Source organism: Leptonychotes weddellii, chromosome 5, assembly GCF_054177405.1.
Source record: "Leptonychotes weddellii isolate Sample4059 chromosome 5, ASM5417740v2, whole genome shotgun sequence".
NCBI classification, from domain to species: Eukaryota; Metazoa; Chordata; class Mammalia; order Carnivora; family Phocidae; genus Leptonychotes; species Leptonychotes weddellii.
In genome coordinates, this window is record NC_138373.1 from 96,383,880 (window position 1) to 96,391,998 (window position 8,119).

Below are 8,119 nucleotides of genomic sequence, written 5' to 3' on the forward strand. Positions count from 1 at the left end.
CTCTCTGTCAAATAAATAAATAAAATCTTTAAAAAAAAAAAAATTAAAAAAAATAAAATAAAAAAAAAGCCTTTTGCTTCTTACTTTGTTGCTATGCTAGTGAAATATAATCTTAAAGTAGCCAAAGGGCCATTTTAGTTATTTGGGAGAGAGCTTGACCAAGAATGATGCCAACAAAAGAAGAGCTGAGTGATGCAGAGAGACAAGAGTCTTAATGTCTGGTGAGTGTTTGGTATTTTACTTGGTAAGAAACTAGCTCAAACCACATTAGGTTTTTATAACTTATGAATGAAAGTCTTTTGATAATACAGATTGATCTCTAAGACTCCCTTACAGTGTTAATAATACATGATTTAAAATTATATAAAAGGGGGGAATTCCTTAGCTAAATATTTAGTGCCCATAGTTATTATCTTTGAAAAGAAGTCAAATAAAAAATATTGCCTAGTGAACTCAGTTTGTCCTCACTCATCCAATCTTGTATAATGTTAGCATTGTCTTATAACTGAATTTTCAGCCATGAAATAGATGAAATAAACTGATGCTAATCATTTCAGTTAATTTTACAAAACTCCCCCTTCCTTTTAAAATGTAATACTATGTTTAAGTTGATTCGCTTTAAGAGAATTAAAAAAAAACCCCACTTTTAATTGTCCCTAGATAATGACTATTAGCTATATTTGATCATAGTACTGTCTCCAGAAACCTGGTTTGAACACAGTTACTCTGCATTTTAAGAGCACTGCACTTTCGCTCTTTGAAATATTGACTTCATTTTACCAAAGTGCTGCCCACCACTGTGTACCCTAAGGTACTGTTTCTTAATGAGCGAATGAGTCTGAGGTAGGTCCTATTGAGGTTTTTAGGAACCCTCTCCAATTTGACACTGCTCCAGTGTATATTTAACACTTTATTCCTGGCTCATTACAGCTATGACCCATTTCACATATTGTTGATTCAAAAGAATCAAAATCCCATTGGTGTGTTTACTTTCTGGTACTTGACTGTTGATAACTCAAGAGGTGTTAGTGGTTAATTGTGAACGTTCACAAAACCCTGAGACCGAACCTGATAATTTGCCAAGTGCTAAGACAGTTTATATTTACCACCTCCCAAAACACAGTGTTCTCTTCTTTATCTGGCTTTAAAAAGACGTTGGAGAAAGTCTTTTTTGACTTGCGTGATCATATTTAAAACTACATGAAACAGCAAAAACCTTGACACCGTTACTATTAGCTTTGCTAGAGTTATTTTTAGGTGTCAGATCTTTGGGGTCTGTTGTCAATAGTTGGCTGTCTCCTCTGAAGTCTACTGCTAGTTTGTCCCTTTAGTTAATGAGGTCTTATCTTGCAGCTGTAACAGAAAAATGTATTCAAATTAACATGAGTGGGTGGGAACTATGGTGCAGTGGAACAAATCAGCACCCCCCCTTTTTGGACTGAATATGCATTAATTCCCTATACCAACATTTGCATTTCTCAAAATCTGTTCTGAGGAGCCTTATTAGGGAAACAGTCCAGGTCGGTGTTTTTCAATGTGCAGGTCATCTGCATCTGAGCCACCTGGAGTGTCTGTTAAAATACAGACTCCAGGGCTGTTGTGGACTCCCGTTTTCTGGGAGTGGGGCTTGGCAACATAGATTTTTAACAGTTCCTTGGTGATTCATACAACCTTTGGGAATAAAGGGTCTAGTAAATTTGCGAACCACTTTCTTGAAGATTTATAAGCCAAATTAGCACATTACAGGCTCTGAGAAGTCCTGTAGTGGAGGAGACTTTTTAAACTTTTTAAACACAGGATTTCCCCAATTTATTCTCCAAAACTCTTTCTTGGGGGGAACTTGTTATTTGACCAAATATTATTGGGAAAATTTACCTTAACCAATAGGATAAGAACTTCAGATTGTTGCAGATGCTTGCTAATTTGATACTAATGAGTTAATGTAGTATCTTGGTATGAGCAATAGACAGGAAGATCTGAGTGGGAATCCTGAGTTTTGTACTGTTGGCTCAGTTTACCTAGCAGTAATGTTTGCTTAGTCCCATGGTGATGGGATGAAAGAACGAGTTAATACCAACCCAGAACCATTGCCAGAAAAAGAATTTAAACAGAAAGCCCCCTTAATGTTGTGATCTTTTATGAAGAGCAACACATTGATACTTTTGGCAATGTACTCTGCCCAGACATTCTACCTCCTCACTCTATATCCCCAGGGAGGAGATCTGGTTACTATTTTACAACGGAAGATAGGAGAGAGGACCAAGGAGCTATTTCAGAAATGCCAATCAAGTTGAACAATGGGAAAAGCAGTAAATACATTTGAACAGGAAATTGGGTGGAAGTGAAATAATTCTTCACCCTGTAGCAGAAGGGGTGAAAGGCAACCCCAGTCTTCCGTCCCACCCTTCCTCCTATTAGGCACAAACAACACAGAACCCGGGAGGTGGAGTGAGTAAAGAAATGATAAGTAACAATGGACTTGGGAGGCTTCAGCGGGTCCTTCTCTGAGGTGGGGCTGCCTTTTGCCTGGCTCTACAAATAGAGGGCACAAAGATGGGTCCAGAGTAAAGGAAGTAGGAATAGATTAGCTGTAGGGAGAGATATAAAGAGACCTTGGGGTTTCCTTTCAGATCGCCTGGGCTGGTTCCCTAGGGAAGAGAAGGAGGCAAGGTCCTGGGCTCATTCTGTCCCCTGATCGCACCGGGCATTTCGTACTCCTGTGCCTTTGCACATGCTGCCTTTGCTTCAAATGCGCTTGCCTGCTTTTTTCCAACTACATGCCCATAGGGCTTTGTTGATTCAGCTAGTTTAATCCTGTCATAGTATATTAATGGTATGCTGTTGGATTGGGAACTCTTTGAGGGCAGGCATATTTTCTTCATTATTTTTAATATCTTGCCCTGGTCTCAGCTCCAAGCATAAAACAGCTTTCCAATAAGTTTCTTCGTGGTTGCCAGGGAGGTCACACACCTCAATAGGGTGCCCCTAAATAATTGTCAAGAGTCCTCAGCTAGCATTCCAGTGGTGCAGAATTTGCGAACCACAGCCCATCTGGTAGACACTCCTCATTTTACAGATACTAAAGTGATAGTTTATATAGGAAGCAAGTGATGGCCTAGGACTCCAGTCCCCTAGCTCCCAGTCCAATGCACTTTTGACCACCCTAAGGTCGTTTGTGTAATTAAAGAAAAAAAAAAATCCTGCCATTACCCAGCGCTATCATGCCCCTTTCTGAATGATGGTATAAACCAGCATTTAAATTACTATTTCCATAAGTAAGAAATGCAGAGTCATTGAGCTAGAAAGTGACTTAAGGAGAATGTTTTACTTCCAAATAAAATTTGTTCCATCTCTTCTTGCACTCCTTGAATTTCTGCGTCCCATTGTGCTTCTTTCTGATTCGTGCCTTAGCTTGGAAGCTACAGTTAAAAACTGCTGGGTGAGAAGCTATTCTCCAGGTACTGTCAACTTTACTGGAAAGAGAAGGTCTCATAAATCACATAAGGGAACTGGGGCCTCTGGGATTGCTTGGTGGCCAAGCGAATTCTGATTGATTGCTTTGGAAAATATGTACCTTTTCCAGGAGCTTATCTGAAATAAAGATTCATACTTTCTCAGACTGAGCTCCTTCTCCACCAAATTTCATAGTCCAGTCATTTTAAAGGGCAGTTAAAAGAACAGCATGAGTATTAGGCGTTTAGTCAAAAACTTGGAGGGCAGAGCACAAATGTTATTCCAAATGGAGAGAGGTCTGGAACAACAAAGTGTCCCCAACTAAACATAAAATCAGAACCAGTTTTCGGGGTATAGGGCTCATGTTGACTTTATCAAACCTACTCCTAAACAATGATGAGCACCGTAGAGGGATCGCTGAGAAAACCATGGTATCGGATGCGGTCCTTGCTTCCGCCTCAGGACGTGGTCTGAACTAGGGTTTCGGAGCAACCTGGAGTTATGTCTAAGAGTGAAATTAAATGGCAGGAAAACATTTGGATCTTAATCCTTTTAGGTCCTAGAATCTCTTGAAACTCTGCAAACTGTGAACCTTCTCCCCAGAAAAATGCACATATACACACAAGCCTTCAGGCTATTTCCGGGACTTCACAAACGCCCCCCCACCATGCCTGTAGGCGTGTGGGACCCCACGTTAAATGCCCCTTATTTAGCTACTCCCCGCAAAGTTCCTGGTTTCCTGACGTGGCAGCTCTAACTGGCAACTGGAGCTTCCTACCTGGTCCCACACAGGCTGCAGGTCGTGGCAAAAGGAAAGGGTTGAACATGTGTCATGAGGCTGATTCAGTTTTACTGAACACAAGTGGCCTTAATTCCGCACAGATTTCCTGAACTTTGTTGTGTGGTGAGACTGTCTGGGAGAGATTTAAAACTCTCGGCATTAATTTATACTTTCATTGATAGTATGTCTGAAAGGAGAATGCAAACTGGTAATTGGCTTGACTTGGTAATCTGGTTCGGTGGTAGGCCAGGTTCAGAACCGTCTCCTTACCCGTAGTCAGGAGAACTGTCAGATGGTTACAGTTCACATGGGGAGCAGGATCAACTTGGTCCTGAGATGTACGGCTGAAGAGATTTTCTAGTCTTTGGTCATTACCATCTCGTCTGAATTCAACACTCGTGAGCTAAGGAAGACTTCATTTTGCATTAGTAACCTAGCAAACTTGATGATGCATTCTTGAAGAGACATGGGAAAGAAGGTGGATAATGACAGTCTACAACACTTTTTGTTTATCCAGAAATCAACCATCCCCAGGAGGTTGACATATAATCCCATGCTTAATCTGTCATCCATACTTTATGTAATAATAATAATAATAATGATAATGATAATCATTTACACTTATATAGGCTCTTTCATCTAGGGAATCTCAAAGCTTTACAAACACTAATTAATTCTCCTAGTGTCCCTGTGAACTAGGTGAGGCCCATTTTACAGGTGAGGCAATTGAGGCACAGAAAGGACAAGTGGCTTTCTCAAGGCTACTGGGTGGCTGATGAGAGAGCTCAGAAGCCTGGAGAGATCCGTCCTTCCAGTTGTCAAGAGGCAGCTGCATCTCATGGGTGAGGGAATGGGAGGGACCACAGGGGAAGGAAGCCCTCACTCTTCCAGGTTTTAGTTACCTAAACCCCAGCAGTGCCCAGAAATGCAGGGTGTTTCCAAAGCAAACACTTTCCCATCCATACCACACACCATGCACAGCCTGTGAAGAGTTGGTTGTTTTTGAGATCTAAGCACTAGAGATGGGGCTAAAATTGCCTGTCATATGTGTTTGGATAGGAAGAAGAGGCATGAACTTGGGCGGAGAGTTGTCTTTTTGGTAGATGCTGGTGAGAAGCATTGGCCCACTCTCTGCCAAATCGGAGCTACAGTGGCCTCGGACTTGTTTTATTCTGTCCCACTATGTGAGCTACCTGGTGTGCACATAAAAAGGACACAATGTTTAAAGAGGGCCCCATCTGCAATTGCCAGGGACCAAATGGAAAGTAGCTTCTCTCTATAGGCTTTTCAGGTGTAGAGAATGCTTGAAATTCCCCCCAGATGGGTGGTGCTTAAGTTCTAGGGAGCGCTTCTCAAACTTTGAGATGAATGCCAGTCATCTAGGTTTTTTTTTTTTTTTAAGATTTTATTTATGTATTTTTTTCAAGAGAGCGTGAGTGCACAGGAGCACGAGGGGGAGGGGTAGAGGGAGAAGCAGACTTCCCACTGAGCAGGGGGCCCGATGCGGAACTCGATCCCAGAACCCTGGGATCATGACCTGAGCCGAAGGCAGATACTTTAACGACTGAGCCACCAGGCGCCCTAAGGATCTGTTAAAATGCAGATTCTAGTTAAGTCATTTTGGAGAGGGGCCCAAGATTATACTTTCAGGTGATGCCAGTGCTAATGGTCCCTATATTAGTCCTCTGAGCAGCAAGACTCTGTCCTGCACCCCACTACATGAGGCTGGGGTTACAAAAATGGGTTTGAAAAGTGATTCTGTCACTGATTAGTGAGAGATTTGGGCCACCACAACTTCCTGAGCCTGTTTCTGTATCCTTAAGTGGTTATCATTACTCTCTCCATCACAGGGTTGAAGATGAATAAAATAACCCAATAGAAAGAGTCTGTCACATGCTAGAACTCCACAAATGGTCATTCATTCCCCCCAGGCTCCCCAATTCATCCTGTCTGGCTCTATTCCCAAACAAATACTTCCTAGTTTTCCCTCTATGTCTGCCATAGTCACCAACTGTATTTGATCTAGCTTGCCCTCTTCATACAATTTTACCCCTATATTCTTTCTCTTCTACATGTAAAAGCCAGCATCAAATGTCATTTTTCCCCCTCATTCTCAAAAGGCTTTTCTTGAGCTAATTTCTTGTCTCATTAACGATTATAAATGGGTCTCTGCCTTCCCAGGTTCTAATTTGATCAAGGCCATCCAATGGAAGTGAGACTACAGGGTATTCACTTAGTAAACAAATTATTAAGCACCTACTATGCCAGGTCCTTGGCGTACCACTGAGAATATAATACACACTTCTTTTTTTCTCTAGTGTTTCCGTTGCCTCTCTCTCACTCTCTGAGCGGCAGTGGTCTTCCTTGAATTCTTCCGTCATTCACTCATGGCTTTAGACATTTCTCTCATCTTCGGGTTTCATTTTCCTCTCTTCCCATTGCCCATACTCATCCCTTGGTTCTTTTCCCTCTGAATGCATCAAGCTGACTAAAAATTTCTCTCCTAAAAATCTTTCTAAAACTCATTTTGTGTGGATGTGTGTGTGTGAAACGGTTTTGAATTTTTTTTTTAAAGCAACATTGAAAGTCATGTATAGTATATAAATAGGGAAAAAAAAGTCTGGAATAACACACACCTCCCTGTTCACACTGGAATTGGTAAGAGGAAACTTTCACTTTTTTCTTCATGTGCTTTTGGCATTTTGGGCAAGAAAAAATTACTCCCTTGCTGGTAATAGGATCAGCAAGTTCTATTCTGTGACACAGGAAGAAAAATGAGAAAAAAATCTACACCTATGGATTAATGGATAACCAAAGGAAAGATGAAGAGAAAGGAAAATGAAACTTACAATCTTCAGATCTGCCCACATTCTCACCTGCAGTTTTATGTCTCAATTTCTGGGTCTGTCTTATTCAGGTTTCAAGTCACTGGTGTGGAACTCCATCTTCCTGGGATTACACAGTGTCAGGAATGCTGTTGGCATGAACGCAATACTAATAGTAAAGCAGAAGGAGGCATTTTTTACAAGAGAGAGTACTACCCAGATGGATTTTGATAAGGTTGGTATGTACCCCGAGAGGTCATAATTAACCACATCAAAGAAGGAGTGGCTTCTTAAGCAAATGGACTTTATCTTGCCATCTGCCAAAAACGTACCAAATGCTCTTACTTTGTTGAGAAACATCTGCACTGCTGGAACCAAGTCTTCATTGCTTTAAACTGATGAACGCGATTGAAGAAGTACTTTTATTACTTACACGTTTGACCTCCCAGACTCACTTTGGCACCTTGCTTCTCTCATGTTCTCCTAGTGTGGACACATCATCTACAGTTTGCCTCAATGAGAACATAATGGTTCGTGGCTGAATTGGGAACAGAGAGAAGTTATCTGATAGAAGCAGAGCAGGAAGAATTTAATTTTCCTAGCTCATGGTTTTCATCCTACCAGCTGGTATGCTGGACTGAACAGTTGTTAGAGAATTGAGATGGTTGGCAAAAGCTGTATCAGAATTTAGGTAGGACTCAACCTGGCTCCTCATTAGAGTCCCCTGGAGAGACTTTTTTCCCCTAGAGAGCTTGATGTAATCACCCAAACTTTGGAATTAATAAAAACAACAATAAAACAACAGGTATAAACCCCCGTGACTTTTGTGGGACTAACACAGCCTTGTAAGAGATCTTTGGATCGCGCAGCTTTTAATTAGAGGTCACACGGTTCTCTAAAGGAAGACCAGACACGGTGCACCTTTGCTCTGTCCTGTGACTTCTGGTTTCAGGTATATGCAGAAAATAATCAGATATATAGTCAAATAAATTAGAATAATCCAAGAATGTGTTGAACATTTATAATTGTGTTTCAGGCAGGTACTTTTACTTTATATATA

General features: G+C 41.2%; 1 long non-coding RNA gene across 1 annotated transcript in view; it reads right to left on the reverse strand.

Annotated features, from left to right (window-relative positions):
• Window positions 1–2,533: 2,533 nt before the first annotated feature.
• LOC145721770 (uncharacterized) overlaps window positions 2,534–8,119 on the reverse strand; it is a 31,512-nt gene continuing 25,926 nt past the window's right edge. The window contains exon 2 of the long non-coding RNA XR_014145663.1: window positions 2,534–7,208. This is a non-coding gene — a long non-coding RNA (uncharacterized LOC145721770). The remainder of the gene's footprint in view (window positions 7,209–8,119) is intronic.